This window comes from Rhinatrema bivittatum, chromosome 1, assembly GCF_901001135.1.
Source record: "Rhinatrema bivittatum chromosome 1, aRhiBiv1.1, whole genome shotgun sequence".
Classification (NCBI taxonomy): domain Eukaryota; kingdom Metazoa; phylum Chordata; class Amphibia; order Gymnophiona; family Rhinatrematidae; genus Rhinatrema; species Rhinatrema bivittatum.
In genome coordinates, this window is record NC_042615.1 from 568,389,106 (window position 1) to 568,407,413 (window position 18,308).

At 46.0% G+C, this 18,308-nt stretch overlaps 1 protein-coding gene across 4 annotated transcripts in view; it reads left to right on the forward strand.

Annotated features, from left to right (window-relative positions):
• The window catches only part of AOPEP (aminopeptidase O (putative)), a 772,742-nt gene that overhangs the window by 481,402 nt on the left and 273,032 nt on the right, over positions 1–18,308 (forward strand). The gene's annotated exons all lie outside the window — the stretch shown is intronic.

Sequence of the window (18,308 nt, forward strand, 5' to 3'; positions counted from 1 at the left end):
GTGCCGGCACCGACACCGCATCAGCCTTGATGGCTATCGAGGTGATTGTGAAGAGGATACAGGTAGAGGAGCCTCCAACCCCCTCTCCACCCAAGAAATCAAGGCGATCCCCACCGATATCGGTGCCGGGTACTGAGCCCCCACAAATTCCTGAGGAGGTGCCAGTAGCGCCTAGCCTGCCTCCCCCTGTAGCTGCAATATCTACACCAGCTTTCAGGGAGGAACTGGACGGTTTCATCTGCTAGGTAGTGCTCAATGCTCTCCGAGACTTACAGCCATCGATGCTGGCCCCCATACTGGCACCGACATCGGAGCCATCGATGTTTACACCGCTGCTCAACTGACTGGTTACATTCATTGGTATGCCCTTCTGACACAACCTAGGCCACCGATGCCAAAGCAGCCTGCAAAGTCTCTGAAAGCAATGATACCCATTCCGGGGTCCTCAGAAGATGAAGGTATGGATTCCAGTCCTCTCTCAACACCGATTCCACTGCTGCCAGAACCGATGCCTGGTCCATCGGGGCTCTCAGGTTCGAGATGCCCACGTTTCCCCTTGATGCCTTCCATGCCGCTGAAATCCACATCGGTTCCACCGCATCTTCCATTGAGGCCATCGAAGGATCCATCTGTGCCAACACGTCCTACAGTACAAACCTTCTTTCCTCCTTCAGGATCTCAGTTAGAGACCTTTTCTGACACATGGGAAGATGTTGACACCGACACATCTATGGAGGACATCTTATCAGAACCATCTCCTCCGGAACAAAGGAGAAAATCTCCCCCAGAAGACCTCTCCTTTGCAAATTTTGTAAAAGAAATGTCAGAGACAATCCCCTTTGACCTGATTACAGAGGAGGACACATGCCATAAAACATTGGAAGTTCTCCAATTTGTTGATGCTCCAAAGGAAGTTATGGCTATCCCTGACCATGAGGTGCTCGTGGATCTCCAACATCGTTTCTGGGAGCATCCTTGTACTGTCCAACCAGTGAATAGGAGGACAGATGCAACTTATCTGGTCCAACATATTCCTGGATTCCAAAAGCCTGTTCAATTCTCCGTAAGGAGTTAGCAAACTGTTATTGATCTGATGCCTGATGGGAGGAGCAATCAGATAGTTGAGGGTGGATCCTTGGACCAGTGGCAGATGACCATGCCCCCGGGAAATGACCCCAAGAGGGACCACTGGTCAGGCTCAGAGTTAGAAGACAAACACACACTAGTTCTTTATTAGATAGTATACTGAACCACCAGAGATGGCAGTAGTGAGCTGGCAAGCCCGGCTGGGCTGGAACAGTGATCCCTGGAGGCTGAGCTGAAGAGAGACTGAGATATAGTGAGTAGGCAGGGTATGCAGATGTAACACTCACACAATGTCCCAATGAAACCCAGGAGCTGGAAAGTATAGGGCCTTGAGGAGCGAGGAGCTGGTTCCAGGGAAAGCTCAGAGAGAATGATGGTAACTCACTGATGTAGCTGAGATAGTTGGTAGAGAAGACTTCCAGCAGAAGAGTATACGAAGTAAGTCTGGGATGAGGGCCCTCGAGGAGCGAGTACCGGTTCCAGACTGTCACCTGAAAAAACAAGGAGAGAGCGAGGCCCCCGAGGAGCGGGTACCTCTGGTAAGTCCGAGGAGGCAGAGTAGCTTAGGTAGCTAAACCCTTGCTAACTCGCTGTGTTAGCAAATACTGAGACCTTAAATATCCATCGTGGGTGACGTCATCTTTGGGGGACGCCCCCGAGGTTTGCGCCAATGCTGGTACTTCAATCAGGGCCGCGCCACACGCGCGCCCCTAGGCCTCCAGGAAACATGGCGGTTGCAGTGTCGAGCCAGTCCAGGAATGCCCGAGGACAAGTGGCAGGAGAACGCCACGGTAGCCAGTCTTCCCGCGGTCGGAGAGGGAGGTGCCAGAGTGGTAAGGAGGGCGGAGAGAGGGCGTCGGGCACCGAATGACACAACAAAGCCACAACTACCCCATCAGTCAGTGGTAGTTGAATCCACACAGAAAAAGGCCAGGCGTCTGCACCCTCACTCTTCAACACCTCCTGGCAAAGACCAAAACTTCTTGGATATTTTGAGTCACAAGATGTTTCAGGGCTCTATGCTAGTGTCACGCATAGCTGCATACCAACTTTATATGACACAAAATCAAAGGAATCTCTGGAAGCAGGTTCAGGGAATAGATGACTCTCTTCCCCAAAAGCAACAAGATAGACTCAACGCCATACTACAGAAAGGCCTTGAGGCTGGGAAACGTGAGGTTCGGGCTGCTTACAACTCCTTTGAAACTGCTTCTCACTTGTCAGCAACGGGAATCAGCGCCAAGAGGTGGGCTTGACCGAAAGCATCTGACTTGAGACCTGAAGTATAAGATAAACTCGCTGTTTTGCCATGTACAGGTGACAACCTATTCGGAGACAAGATACAGGATGCAGTGGCTCAACTAAAAGACCATAATGAGACCCTGTGTCAATTGTCCACAATAGCTACCAAGGCCCTTTCCTCTGCAAGAAGACCTACGAGAAGGGACTCTAGAAAACCATTTTATCGCCCACACAGATACTACCGACCCAAAACTCTTCAAAAAAAGCTTAAAAACATGACTATTCAGAAAAGCATTTTACAATGAGAACGGAGAATAAGAAACATAGAACAAGGTTACTGAGATGCGTGGTCGCACATTCTATTCCTTTTATCTTTTTATATACTCAAATGATAATGTTAGAGAACTTCAGTTTAAGCACATTCTTGTATGATTTCCCTATTAATCATATAAATGGACTAGATCCATGTCACCTATCTTATAACTTATATTATATAAGCATGTACCAACACTGTAATGGCACTTTCATAGATACATTTTTTAACCAAACTAAATATACGTGCCTCTATGTAAACTGTTGTGATGGTACATTACTAAACGACAGTATAGAAAAGATTTTAAATAAATAAAATAAATACATCTCGTGTGAGGCCAACCAAGCCATCTCAGACAGGGCATCCTCGACAGCCCAAGCCATCCAGGCCTCAGCCACCACCACAAACAGGCTAAGCCTCTGATTTTGAAAGCTATCCAGAGAACAGCAGCCAATCCACAAATCCAAAACCAGACTTGCCAGTAGGAGGTCGAATTCACCACTTCATAACCAACTGGCTCAGCATTGCCACAGACCAATGGGTTATTTCCATCATAACCCAGGGATACCATCTAAACTTCCTCATGGTACCCCCGGATCACCACCCAATCCACTGTGGATGCAAAAAGATCACACAACCCTTCTAAAGTCTGAATTGTCCACCCTTCTGGGTGCCTGGGCTGTGGAAGCCGTTGCCCGGGCACAACAGGGCAGAGGGCTCTACTCCTGCTATTTTCTCATTCCAAAGAAATCAGGCGGTCTCCGCCCCATCCTAGACCTCCGCAATCTCAACAAATTTCTACAAAAAGAAAAATTCAGGATGGTGTCCCTGGGCACCATGCTTCCCCTTCTGCAGGAAGGAGATTGTCTCTGTTCTCTAGATCTTCAGGACGCTTATGCTCACATTCCAATATTCCCACATCACCACAAATACCTGCGTTTCCTAGTAGGACATCAACATTTTCAGTATCGGGTTCTGCCTTTCGGACTTGCCTCAGCACCCCGTGTTTTTACAAAGTGCCTAGCAGTGGCTGCAGCCCATCTACACAAGAAAAGCATACACGTGTTTCCTTATCTGGACAACTGGCTGATCAAAAGCCATTCCAAACAAGGAGCTCTTGATGCTCTCAAGCTTACTCTCAATCTGCAACACTCATTGGGATTTCTCATCAACTACCAAAAATCCCACCTGACTCCATCTCACCTCCTTACTTTCATCAGAGCAGATTTGGACACCACAGTTGCAAAGGGCTTCCTGCCCAACGACTGCGCAGTCACACTCTCCAAGCTAGCTTCGTCTCTGTGCACTAAACAAACAGCCTCAGCCCATCAATTCCTAACCTTACTGGGCCACATGGCTTCCACGGTCCACGTCACTCCTATGGCCAGACTGGCCATGAGAATCACTCAATGGACTTTGAAATATCAGTGGCTCCAAGCCACTCAACCTCTTTCATCCTGGATTCAAGTAACCCACCAGCTATGTTTAGCACTTCTCTGGTGGACAAACAAAGCCAACTTGCTGATAGGTCTGCCTTCCAGCAACCAATTCCACAAGTGACGTTAACCACAGATGCATCCAACTTGAGTTGGGGAGCTCATGTGAACAACCTCCAAACTCAAAGTACTTGAACACAGCTTGAAGCAACATTTCAGATCAACTTCCTAGAGCTTTGAGCTATACGTTATGCTCTGTAAGCGTTCAAGGACTGCCTTTCACACAAGACTGTTATCATACAAACAGACAACGCAGTTGCAATGTGGTACTTGAACAAGCAGAGCAGCACAGGCTCTTATCTCCTCTGCCAAGAAGTCATGTAGATCTGGGCCTGGGCCCTTGCACATTCCATGTATCTCCGGGCCACTTATCTGGCAGGCATACAGAACGAAGTAGCAGATCGCCTCAGTTGACAGTTCCATCCCCACGAGTGGTCTCTGGATCCTGTGGTAACGACCAGAATCTTCCAACGCTGGGGTCAATCAACAATAGACCTCTTTGCATCCAAACTGAATCACAAAGTGGACAGATTCTGCTCCCTGCACAGGCAACAAAACAAGTTAGCCATGGATGCCTTCGCGCGCCCCTGGAACACGGGTCTCCTGTATGCATATCCCCCGATACCGCTGATAGCCAAAACTCTCATGAAGCTACAAAAGGTCAAAGGGTCAATGATACTCATAGCCCCGTACTGGCCTCAACAAGTGTGGTTTCCCATGCTTCTCGACTTCTCTATCAGAGAACCCATTCGCCTGGGCACAGCACCCACTCTCATAACTCAGAACCAAGGCATGTTACACCATCCGAACCTTCAGATCCTATCCCTCACAACCTGGATGTTGAAAGCTTGATCCTGCAACTGCTCAACCTTTCAACTGATGTCGCTCAAGTCTTGTAGCCTCACGAAAGCCTTCCACACAAAAGTCCTATCGTTCTAATTGGAATAGGTTTACCATATGGTACACACAAAAAGGTATCGACCCTTTTTCCTGCCCCACTCCATCTCTATTAGACTATCTCTGGCACCTTTCAGACTCTGGTCTCCAGACTTCTTCGGTGAGGGTACACCTGAATGCCATCTCAGTTTACCACAAAGGAGTTGGGGATGCCCCAGTAACAGCACAACCCTTGTGAGTAGGTTTATGAGGGGCCTACTACAACTCAAGCCCCCTCTACGGCCACCAGTCACTGAATGGGACCTGAATGTGGTACTTACAAGTCTCATGCGCTCCCCGTTTGAGCCTTTACACTCCTGCAATGTTAAATTTCTTACATGGAAAGTTCTCTTCCTAGTAGCCATTACATCTGCTCGAAGGGTTAGTGAGTTACAAGCACTTGTCACATACTCACCCTATACAAAGTTCCTACATGACCGAGTGGTCCTCCATACTCACCCTAAATTCCTTCCTAAGATAGTTACTGACGTCCACTTGAATCAGTCTATAGTTTTGTCCACATTTTTCTCAAGGCCCCACTCTCACCAGGGCGAGAGGGTTTTACACACTTTGGACTGTAAACATGCACTTGCATTTTACCTAGACCGCACTGCAGTCCATAGGAAATCCACCCAACTCTTTGTTTCTTTCAATAAAAACAAACCAGGAGTTGCAGTGGGCAAACTCTCTCCAATTGGCTAGCAGACTGTATTGAATTCTGCTATAACAAAGCAGGCTTCCTCCAGGGATGAGTGAAGGTGCACTCAGTGAGAGCCACGGCAACTTCAGTAGCACACTATCGTTCAGTACTGATTGCTGAGATTTGTAAAGCTGCAACATGGAGCTCTCTTCACACATTTGCAGCACATTACTGCCTGGACAAGGAAGGACGCCAAGACTCTGCCTTTGGCCAATCCATCTTGAAGAATATTTCCATTATAATCCCAACTCCTTCCACATCCAATCTGCTGTGATTTTCAAGCTCATTTTTACCAACAGTACACCAGTTGGGTGGATTTCCTATGGACTGCAGTGCGGTCTAGGTAAAATGCAAGTGCACCTTTACAGTCCAAAGTGTGTAAAACCCTCTCGCCCTCATGAGAGTGGGGCCTTGGGAAAAATGTGGGCAAGACTATAGACTGATTCAAGTGGAAGTCAGTAACTATCTTGGTCCAAACAATTATGAGTCAGCCTGTAGCTTGTTTATCACCCACATGTGAGGACTGCCATCCTGCTTGTCCTGGGAGAAAGCAGAGTTGCTTACCTGTAACAGGGGTTTCCCAGGACAGCAGGGATGTAGTCCTCATGAAACCCAACTGCCACCCTGCGGAGTTTATTATTTTATTTTTTCTCTCACACCTTTTGCTACAAACGAGACTGAAGGGGAGGCCCCTGTGGCTACAGGGATTATGGCATGCTGGGCATGCTCAGTGTGCCAGTCAAAAGTTCTAGAAACTTTGACCGAAAACGTTTCCATGATAGGGCTCCGTCTGCTGATGTCACCCACATGTGAGGACTACATCCTGCTGTCCTGGGAGAACACCTGTTACAGGAAAGCAACTCTGCTGTCCAAATTTCCAAGGAGCGGATCATCTCATTCCTACAAGGGAGAGGCCCAGGCAAGAGCTGGATCGTCCAACAAGGAGAGTATATAAGTTATCTTGATATGGTCTGAAAAAAAACAAAACAAGCTGCCTTAACTCAAAGTGCATTTTACAGACATTGAGGAACCCTCTGTATCCTTTGGGGTTGCCACTATACCTAGGATGTGGCAGAAGCTACATCATGGATTCCATAGTCCAAATGAGCATGGATGCTGGTTATGGGGCTGGAACTGGAAATTGAGCCTGTATGATATCCAATCGCTGGGCCAGAGTCTGAAGAAAACTGGTCACATGATCAAGTTGCTGCTGGGCTTGTTGGTAATACTTGCAGGAAACAAACTAAGGAATTCAACTCACTTTTTTTTCCTCCTGCACTTGGATGGCCAATCCAGCAATGGCCCATCTCATGGTCCATCTCATGGCTCATCCAGCAATTGCCAAACTCATGGTCTCATCAATCTGTAAGCAATGATGTGAGCATGAGCCCTTTGTACTGTGGTGCATTTGACACTGCCTCATGGGTGGGCCCATGAGGCCTGCTCTGACAACTGAAGAATGCGCTTTGACACAACCCAGGCTAAGGCCTGAACTAGCTGCCTCCCCCATGGGTTTGGCCCTTGGGTTCTGGCAGCCAGCAGGACTAGGAGATTCAAGGGGTGATGCAGAGTCCAGAGGCAGCTCAAAAGTTGAGGCTGCGGCAGACAAGGTGCGGTCCAGGTTCGAGGCTAAGGTCATGTCCAGGTGGCAAGTAAGAGGTAGGTCTAAGTCCAAGGCTGAGGTCAGAACCGGAGAGACTGGCCAAGAGAGACAAGACACAGAGGGACAGACAAAACAGGGCAGATAAGACATGGCACAGCAAAACTCCAAAGATAAGAGTAACACAGACAGAACAAGGAAACAGAGATAGGGCAAGGCTGGAAAGTAGGCTGGATGAGGCAAGGCCAAACGAGGCAAGGCTTAAAGGCAGGCTGGGCGAGGCAAGTTGCTAAAGAACGTTAGGGATGTCTGCTGGGTCCTTTTATAGGGCTGAAAAGGATGATGTCATCTCTGGGCACCACAGCATTCTCCTGCTCTGGATCCTTTAAATATTGAATTGTTGGGGAAGCGCCTGCCTAAGCACGGCTGGGAGCTGGTGGCATCCTGCCATGTATTATGGGAAAGTCAGCGGCGTGTGCCATGAAGGAGGATGCTGGTGGCATAGGGCTGAGTAAAGTGGTTTGCAGGGGGCTTCCCGCAAGCTGCCAAATGTAACAGCTTATTTAGAGTCAGGAGTGGTTCCAAAAGACAGGAGAAGTGGTTCCTCTTTACGAGAGTATGGCAGTTCTATGGACAGGGAAATAACTACAGTGCCTGAAGAGTATCTCGCCTTGAGTTCGGATTTGGAAAAGTCAAGCATTTAAGTTGATGTTGCTCCAGAGTCTATTCACTCTGAACCTCATATCATGATTCCTTATTTAAGAACATCCTTTCCACTGAAAAAGTATTGCTGCTTGTGCATTATTTATTAGGGATGTGAATCGTTTTTGAACGATTAAAATTATCGTCAGATAATTTTAAAATCGTCCTAAATCTTTAGAGTGCACGATACAATACAAATACCCCCGATTTATCGTCAGGGGCATTTGTATTGTATCATTAAATAGGGCACGGGAATTATTTGGGGGAGGGCGGGAAAACCGGCACACCAAAACAACCCCTAAACCCACCCCGACCCTTTAAAACCAATTCCTTACCCTCCCCCACCCTCCCGAACCCCCCCAAAATGTTAAATTACCTGGTGGTCCAGTGGGGGGGGGTCCCGGCGAGATCTCCCGCTCTCGGGCCATCGGCGCCATTTTGGCTGCCACTAATTAAAATGGCGCCGATGGCCCGATTAAAAAAAAAAAAAAAAACCCACCCGACCCTTTAAATCGACCCCCCACCCTCCCGACCCTTTTTTTTTTAGGGAGGCCCGCGCCGCTAAAAAAAAAACCCACCCGACCCTTTAAATCGACCCCCCCCCCAAAACCTTTTAAAATTACCTGGTGGTCCAGGGGGGCCTCGGGGAGAGATTTCCCATTCCCAGGCATCAGCTGTTCTAAAAACAAAATGGCGCCGATGCCCCTTTGCCCTTACCATGTGACAGGGTATCCGTGCCATTGGCCGGCCCCTGTCACATGGTAGGAGCACTGGATGGCCGGCGCCATCTTTAAAGATGGCGCCGGCCATCTTTACTCATCAGCCCCTATTATAGAGTATAGTATAATAGGGGCTGATGAGTAAAGATGGCGCCGGCCATCAGCCCCTATTATAGAGTATAGTATAATAGGGGCTGATGAGTAAAGATGGCCGGCGCCATCTTTAAAGATGGCGCCGGCCATCCAGTGCTCCTACCATGTGACAGGGGCCGGCCAATGGCACGGATACCCTGTCACATGGTAAGGGCAAAGGGGCATCGGCGCCATTTTTTTTTAGAACAGCTGATGCCTGGGAACGGGAAATCTCTCCCCGAGGCCCCCCTGGATCTCTCCTCTCCCCGAGGCCCCCCTGGATCTCTCCCCGAGGCCCCCATGGACCACCAGGTAATTTTAAAAGGTTTTGGGGGGGGTCAGGAGAGTGGGGTCGATTTAAAGGGTCGGGTGGGTGTTTTTTTTTTAGCAGCGTGGGCCTCCCTAAAAAAAAAATTAGCTATGTGAATTGGAATCGGAAACAATTCCAATTCACATATCTTAACGATCAGATTTCCCCCCCCCCAGCCGAATCTGATCGTTAAGACGATCTGGCACACGATTCACATCTCTATTATTTATAACTTTCAGGTATTTGAAAGTGTCTGTCATATTCACTCTGTCGCTTCTCTCTTCTAAGGTATACATATTTATGTACTTATGTCTTGTCTTCTAAGGCTTTTGTTGGAGAACTTGCACCATTTTGGTAGTCTTTTTCTGGACCACCTTGACACTGTCTATCTTTTTGGAGATACAGACCCTGGAGTTGAACACAATAATACTCCACATGAAGTTTCACCAATGACCTGTACTGAGGCATTATTGCCTCATTTTTTTGTACCGTTGATGCCTCTCCCTGTACACATTAGCATCCCTCTGGCTCATACATTATCAGCTTCATTACAATATTCTTGACCTTCATCATCCCTTTCCTATTTTGACTAGCGCTATCCTGATTTCACTGTCAAGAATTGGGTGAATTGAATCCTATCAAACTAGCCACAGTTAAACATCTATGTTCTTATCTGTAGATTTATTGAAGTGTTATCTAGTTTTGAAGTTAATATCAACAGAAGGGCAAACAGCAGAAGACATTTGAGTTCTTCTTGTCATTACTGTTGTTCATGTGGCATGCAGCAGTGCCCAGAATTTCTTTGTATCAATTTCTTTTACCTAGTCTTTCATTTATTAATATGATTAATTTGAAATCCATCTATCTATTAGGCATGTCAGCCAAATATGATAGGTCTTTATTAAGACCTATCATATTTTTATTTATATATTTTGGAAAAAGAGATCATAATTATTTTTATTTTTAAAAAGGACACCGAATAACACTGACGTGATGAAAGTTGTTTGTCATTTAAACATTTCTTGCAGCTAGCATAAAGAATGGACTTTATTCTAAATCATTAAAGAAATCCAATATCTTTTTGACAAGCTAAAATTATATAAAAGGTTCTAGCATGGTGTAGATGATTTACCATTGGAGAGTTTGGAAAAGCTGTTGTCACGGTTACCAGATGACTGCAGTTCATAAGAGGCAATATAAGCCATTCCTAGTTTTTGCCTCTATGCATTTATAGAATTCTAGCTCAGATTTTCCTATACGTATGTACCTGTAATGAGATAAAACAAGGACTCGACCAATGAGTCTCTGGTCTCCCTGTACAAATATGAAACCACAAAAATCATTGGGCACCTCAAAAATGATCCAAATCCCAGATTATCAACTTGTAGCCCAAAATGCCCGTATATAAACCATTACTCCAAAATAGCATGCATGTCAGAACAAAAATAATTACAACAAACTAATCATGCATTCTCAGTCCCACAGATGCCAACATATATCATCAAGATACTTGTTACTTACTAACCTATAGAAACCAAGTGTTGACAGAAAAGGACCTTATGGCCCATCCAGTCTACCCAGCAAGCTCTCATAGTTATCAGTTTCCCATACTTATCAGTTACTCAGACTGCCAAAATCAGGGCTCTTGTTGGTTACTGTTTGAGTACAATTTGCCTCCCCCCCCCCATCTCTGCCGTTGAAACAGAGAGCAATGTTGGAGCTGCATCAGAAGTGTAGTATTAGGCTTTTTGGTTAAGGGTAGTAACCGCCGCATCAAGCAAGTTACCCCCATGCTTATTTGTTTTCCCAGACTGTATTGGTTGTTGTCTGAATCCAATTCCTCTTTCCTCTTTTCTCCCTGATGTTGAAGTAGTGAGCGATAATGGAATTGCATCACAGTATGAAGGCTTATTTGTTAAGGGTTGTATCTGCCACACCAGCAAGTTACTCCCATGCCTCTTACTTCATTCCCCTCCCCCTTGCCTTTAGGGATCCACAGTGTTTATCCCATGCCCTTTTGAAATCTTGCACCGTTTTTGTCTTCACCACCTCCTCCAGCAGGGCATTCCAGGTGTCTGCCACCCTCTCCATGAAGAAATATTTCCTGACATTGATTCTGAGTCGTCCTCCCCGGAGTTTCATTTTGTGACCCCTAGTTCTATTGGATTCTTTCCATTGGAAAAGGTTTGTTGTTGATCGTGCATCATTAAAACCTTTCAAGTATCTGACGGTCTGTATCAGCTCTCTCTGCTCCTCCTCTCCTCCAGGGTATACATATTTAGGCCCTTCAACCTCTCCCCATAAGTAAGTTGATGGAGACCTCCCACCATTTTGGTCACCCTTCTCTGGACCGCCTCCAACCTGTCTCTGTTCCTTTTGATACGGTCTCCAGAACTGAACACAGTACTCCAGGTGAGGCCTCACCAATGACAAGGGGATTATCACTTCCTTTTTCTTACTAGATATTCCTCTCTCTATGCAGCCCAGCATTCTTCTAGCTTTAGCTATCACCTTGTCATATTGCTTTGCCATCTTTAGATCGCTAGACACTATCACACCAAGGTCTCTCTCCTGTTCCGTGCACAGCAGCGCTTCACCCCCCATCGCATACAGTTCCTTTGGATTACCACATCCCAGAACCATGACTCTACACTATTGGCATTAAATCCCAATTGCCATATCTTCGACCACTCTTCAAAGATATGGTAATTTTCAGACAGTGGCACTTAGCCAGATGAGTTGGAACTTAACCAGCTAAATGGTGCTGAGTTTCTTGTTACTGTATATGTAAAGGGAACAAATTTGTTATTCAGTTGATAAATATTGTAAAAAGCAATAAGGCCAATATTCAGTCACTATGCAGCTGAGCAAGTTAGCCGGATAAACCTATCTGGCTAATTTGGCCTAAATATTCAGTGGTGCATCCGTGCCACCGAATATACTTGGCTATAATATAGTTTGTGTTACGAGTGCCGCTTGCGGCAGACCCGCGGCGCGGTCCTCTCACCTTCTTATATGGACTCCAGCTCCTGGTTCCTCTTCACTGGCGGCAGTGGACCGCCAGTTCCGACCTCGGGTGGCTTCCGGTGCCTCTGGCTCTGCCATGGTCTCCAGTGTTGTCAGCCAAGATGTCCCTGCTCGTCGGGCCTCTCCGTGTGGCCCACGGAGAGATGTTGCCATCGGTGTTGTGCCTTTCCCTGGGCGCGCTTGCGCGCATCGCTGATTCTTTTGAAGGGCCCGCGGCAGGAACCTAGCCGCAGCCCCGGATGCTGATGTCAGACTCTTCAGCGTATATAAGCTCAGGCCTCGCTCCATAACATTGCCTTTGCAACACATCTCCTCGTACTCCGAGTACTCGTTGCTGATAGAGAATCATCTCTACGTTGTGTTCCAGTCACCTGTGGTTCCTGGTTCCAGTCTTCCTTGTTCCTGCCCTGTCTATGTGTTGGACTGACTTTTTGGATTTCGACTTGACTTTGTTTGACTACTCTTCAGTCTATCTCCAACCCCGGACCTTTGCTTCGTTTGATCACGCCTGCCTTCTCTGTGCCCTGACCATTGCCTTGATCGACTACGCTACAGATTTCTCCGTATCCAGAGTTCTACATTACTTGCCTCAACCTTCGTTTGCCGCCAGCCCTGACTCCAGCCTGTCAGTGAACTCTCCTCCAGCCTACTTCCTGGATGTGGACTTACAAGGCTTCAGCCTTTTCTTTGCTCAGGCGCCTCCAGTTACCTCCTGTTCCATTGGTACCTGAGTTCAAGTACCGAACCCAGTCCAGGGTAGGACTATGCCACCTATCACTGCTGTCTCTGGGCTGAACTACCTTACTTTGCGAACCAACTTTGAGGCCCACCTAATTCCTGCCGGCCCCGGTACCCAAAGGCTCAACCCGCGGGGAACGAGGGCTAGTATAGGTGAAGCTCCAGCGGCCTCTATCTTCAGCCCACTCCACCTGCCGACGGTGGGGACACGTAGGTCCATACCTACGGGTTGCATCAACCCTACCTCAGCCCAAGGGTCCACCTCCGACGCAATAGTTTGTCTGATAAGTTTATCCAGCTAACTATAGGAAAGCCAAACGGCTGCCACTAGGCCAGATAAGTAGCTCTGCCCTGGAATGCTCCGCTGTGCCTCTCACTTATCCAGCTGTTTAGCCAGATAAACAGTGGACTAATTGGTAGCCAGCCAGCTGAATTTTCAGACAGTGCCACTTATCCAGATGAGTTGGAACTTAACTAGCTAAATGGTGCTGAGTTTCTTGTTCATTTTTCAAAAAATAAAGAAAAAAAATTAGGTTCTATTCCCATTGGCCTAGATAAGTAGATATAGCCAACTATCTGAAACAAGGCAGGCTGGCATCATTCACAAGAGAAAGCATGGTAGACATTGCATAATGGAATTCTTCTCTGCTCCATAATATTTCTTCTCTTACACAGTGGGCCAGATCTTAAAATCCAGGTGCGGGCATAGATTTGTTCGCGCAACTCGGCGCGAACAAATCTACGCCTAATTTTATAACATGCGCCCCTTTTTGCAAGCCCCGGGACATACGCATGTCCCAGGGCTTGCATGCGCCGCCAAGCCTATGCAAAATAGGCTCGGCACGCACAGGGGCAGTTTTTCTCGGGTTACGCCCGTAATCTTTGAAAATCTGCCCCTATGGAGGTAATTTTCAAAGAAATACATACACAATAATTAGCATACATGCGCGTAAGTAGTCCAAATAGTATAAAAGTCAGAAATGCGCATGTACTTTGTTTTGCACACACATATGTGTATGTAAAAAAAGGGAGGTATTTGGCTTTCCAGGTCCGGGCCAACACGTTCCCACATAAGTTGCTATTTTAAAAGTCATGTGCGTACATTTGGCTCCTTACTTGCATAATTTTACACCAGCTAATTATCTTGTGTAATTGATATCAGACTTTTTAATGGGTATTAGCTGGGTAGGAGATCTGGGTGAACTGGAGGGAGATCAGGCTGAAGAACCGGGAGGAAAAGGACTGGGTAAACTGGTGGAGTAATCAGTAAACTGGTTAATTTCAATTACGCATGCATGTTTTAAAAATATACTTACACACAAAAATCAGGTTTTTTAAGTGAGTAAGTCCTATTGTATTTTCTCACTTAAAGTATACATTTGCATATTTTTTAAATGGGTAGGACAAGTCCATGCATTCAATGCACAGAAATTCTCACTTTCAGTATATTGCATGTATTCGCACATATATATATGTGTATGTTGCACGGCAGAGATACATATATTTATGATATTTGCAAATTATAAAAAACTATTGTAGATCTGTGCATGGCCATACATTTTGTATATGTGCCACTGCATGGAGTTATTTTAAAGTTTTCCTCTGCTCTTTCTAGTAGGAATGTTCCCAATTTTTAAAAATACACCTGTTAATTCTGCATAAGTGCTGATGGATTTTTATCACAGCACATTTCTACTGCTTTGAGTATGATTCTTATTGGGTTTTCATACCCTTCTCCCCCAGCCGCCCCCCAAAAAACTGCTCCCATTCAGAGCCCTGCGAATTAAATCAGTTTGTGTAGAAATCCTTGGTTAATTTTCAAATGCAATAGCTCGCTTATTTCTACTAATTACAGAGCAAGCTCACTAATCATTTTTTTGGGCCCCCGCAATTCTCTCCTGGTCCTTCTGGGCTTCTAGCACAATTGGAGCCAGCATCCACTGGAATGTGGCATCAAGTTTCATCATTCACGTCTACTCTTTTCTCCTTTATTTTTTATAATCCCTTCCCAGCTCACTTAGCCCAGTCATTGCAGGGACAGTCATTGGCCAGGGGCCAGGCAACAGGGCACCTTTATTACAATAAATATGGTTCAAATCGACAGGACTATGATCGGGGTATAAGAGTTAAAAGCAACCTCGATAAAGTAGTTATTTAGGCAGGACTTCAAATATGGCCAGAGAAGTAAACATGATACATCAGTTCAGGAAGGCGCAGGATGCAGCCAGGTGGAAAGAGTGGGGTCTGGGGCTGGAAAGCACAGAGAAGAGCGGCTGCATGGGGAGGAGAGGGAATTTAGCTAATATTGCTGTTTAAGTCACCTAAGAAGTTCAATAATCCTTGCAAATGCCAGAGTGAATGTCCTGGAGGCTGAAAATAAAAGAAAGGCGCCTCAGATTTACCTGTGCATTTCCTGGATAATGATTTCCTTAAGCCCATCAAAATTTTGTTTTTGATGAACATTCTAAACCACAGTCCAGTTATAAAGCTGCCAAGAATGCAATCAACTGAATACTGGCCTAATCTAAACTAAAAAAACAACAAACAAAAAAAAACAAAAAACCCTTACTTTTCTTCATAATAATACCCCAGTAGACCAAAACTTTTATTCTATATAATAATTTTCACTTGGAATAATATATTGTAAAATAATCAAGGAATAGGCATTATGATGGTTGAATTGGCTAACTTTTTAGCTATCCCTTCTGTTACCTTACTTACAGATACATTTTAAAAGGAGCGTGCATGCGCCCGTAAATGCGTGTATTGGGAACACTAGCAAAGATATGCTTAATTTTATATTGTATCTGCAAGCACACGCATATCATTTAAAAACATCCCTGTTGCTCATACGTGTGCAGCATTTATGCGCATATTTTAATAACATGCATGCACAAATGACCATGGGGGGGGGGGGGGGGGAGAGAAAGAGAGAGAGAGACAAAATCTAACATTCTATATATCTCCCACTGTAAAAGGGACACTTTAAAACTCAGGTTGGGTTTTGGAGGGGCAGTGTTACAACGGTCTACAGACCCTTGCGCCCTAGGCAGACTAATATAACAACCCCCCTTCCCCCACCCAAACCCACTAAGTTGAAAGTGCCCTCTTACAGTGATATATAGAGTGTCATACTTTTGTCTAACAGAGTCTCTCTCTCTCTCTCTCCCCCCCCCCTCCCCCAACTTGCACCTTAGCGGCCCATTTTTGCATGAGCAACGCTTTTAAAATCTACCTGTTACTTGATATCTGGGTGATTGAAATCTCATTTAAAAAATGTGGATGTAAAGTGTGTACCATTCTATTATACTAGATTTAACCCAATGAAAATTAGTTGGAGGATATTTGCCCCCCGCCCACCCCCACCCTATCACGCTCAGCTGTAGAATGCACAGCATATGCATTCTACAGCTGAGAGTGCTCCTTTGAGGTCACAGCCAGAATAGCTCAAAGAGATACCATGAGTTTTTTTAGGCTTTGGAAGTATTTTTCAAAGGATTTATGCACAAAAAATGGCATATATGTGGAGCAGATGCGCGCATAACTGATTAAAAAAAAAAAAGATAACATATGCGTGTATGCTTGCTTTAAAGAGCAAAAGTACAAGGAAATTGGACATGTCAGGGTGTGGATTGAATTTTTGCATGTATTTCGCTATGTTGTAAAGAACTCACACACAAATGTCATCAAGACTGCTCAAATACTTTTACTACAGCTAATTTACATGCCAGATTCAAACTTGCATTCTCTTTTTCGATACGGTATTTGGCAGCTGGCTTCTTCCTGTGACTGGACACTGCAGCAGGCTAGAAAAGGGAGGAGAAATCGTACTCCTTTCCCAGAAGGTTTGTCTGGGAAAGGACTACGATTCATTCTGACTGGTTTACTGATTTTCTTTGGAGGAACCTGTAAGTGACTGGCACAGCATTCCAGAGGGGATTAGTGAATGTGTGCACGGTGACTGGGACGTACTGGAGGGAGTGAGTGAGTGTTACTGGGGCATACTGGAATGCTGAGTGGCAGGAGAAATAAATTTCAAAATGACAATAATATACTTATGGAAACTCATGATACCACAACTGAGGAGGGAGAGAGAACAGAGGAGGAGGAAGATAAGGTACCCCTTACAGAAAGTATACAGGACCAGGGCACACTTTTTGGATCTGTCTGAGGAGCAAATCGATCACAGATTCAGGTTCAACAAGAAAACCATACTTTACCTAAGTAAGCAGTTAGAGCAGGATCTGCGTCCTTTCATCTGAAGAGGCCATTTCTTGCCAATACAACTCAAGGTCACTATAACCCTGGCTTTTTTTGGCCACTGGCAACTTCCAGACACCTCTCTCAGCTATGTATATTGATTAGATTTTGACTGTTTTTCTCAGGAAAACACATCACTATATTGTTATGTTTTAACTTGGTTTGTGGGCCCTTGGGTCATGGAGATAGCTGACTCCACCCCATAGGGAGGAACCCTGTGGGGACTCTCCAAAACAGGCGGGGTCTCAGCAGTGATGGTCACAGGAATCAGAGAATATTTATTATACAGCAAAGAGAAACCCGAGGAGCGGGTTTGTAACTCAGTCCTGGAAATAGAAGACCTGGGATGGATTCTCCGGTAGTGGTCCACAGAGTGGGGTAACCCGTGGATCCACACAGCAAAACAGACATGGTGATGAAGAGTAGGTCTTGTACTCATGATACAGTAGGGAATTCATAGTAGCAGCATAAGATCCCGATGAAGGAGAAACTCACTTAGCTGGTGAAGGTAAGACAGGCAGAAGAGGGTCTCCGAGGAGCGGATAGCCCTGAGTGCAGCAAGGCCCCCGAGGAGCTGGTGCCTGAGGCACTCAGTCAGGAACGCAGGAACAGTGATGCAAAGCATCTAAGAGTAAAGGAATTAAGCAAGATGGAATCCTTGCTAACTCGTAGGTAGGAAAGTCTGTTAGGTTTAAATACACATAGGCAGTGATGTCATGCGGAGGGGACGCCCCCAAGGTTCCTGCCATGACGTGCATAAGAAGGAAGCAGGCGCACGCGTGCCCTAGGTCACACCAAATTCAAGATGGCGACCGGGATCACCCTCGCTGTCCCAGGAATGCCAGGGAGGTCGGCATTCAGAGGCAAAGGCGGCCATCTTGGCCAGAATCGGAGCTACTGGGAAAAATGAGGTGAGCAGCAAAGTTCGCAGTCGTCTGCGACCAATGGGGGCAACATATATATCTTTTCCTCAGAGAAGACAGCAACAATAAATTATGACTGAGTTCTACCAAACTGCATGCTTTCCCTCTGTTTTGGGGGCTATCA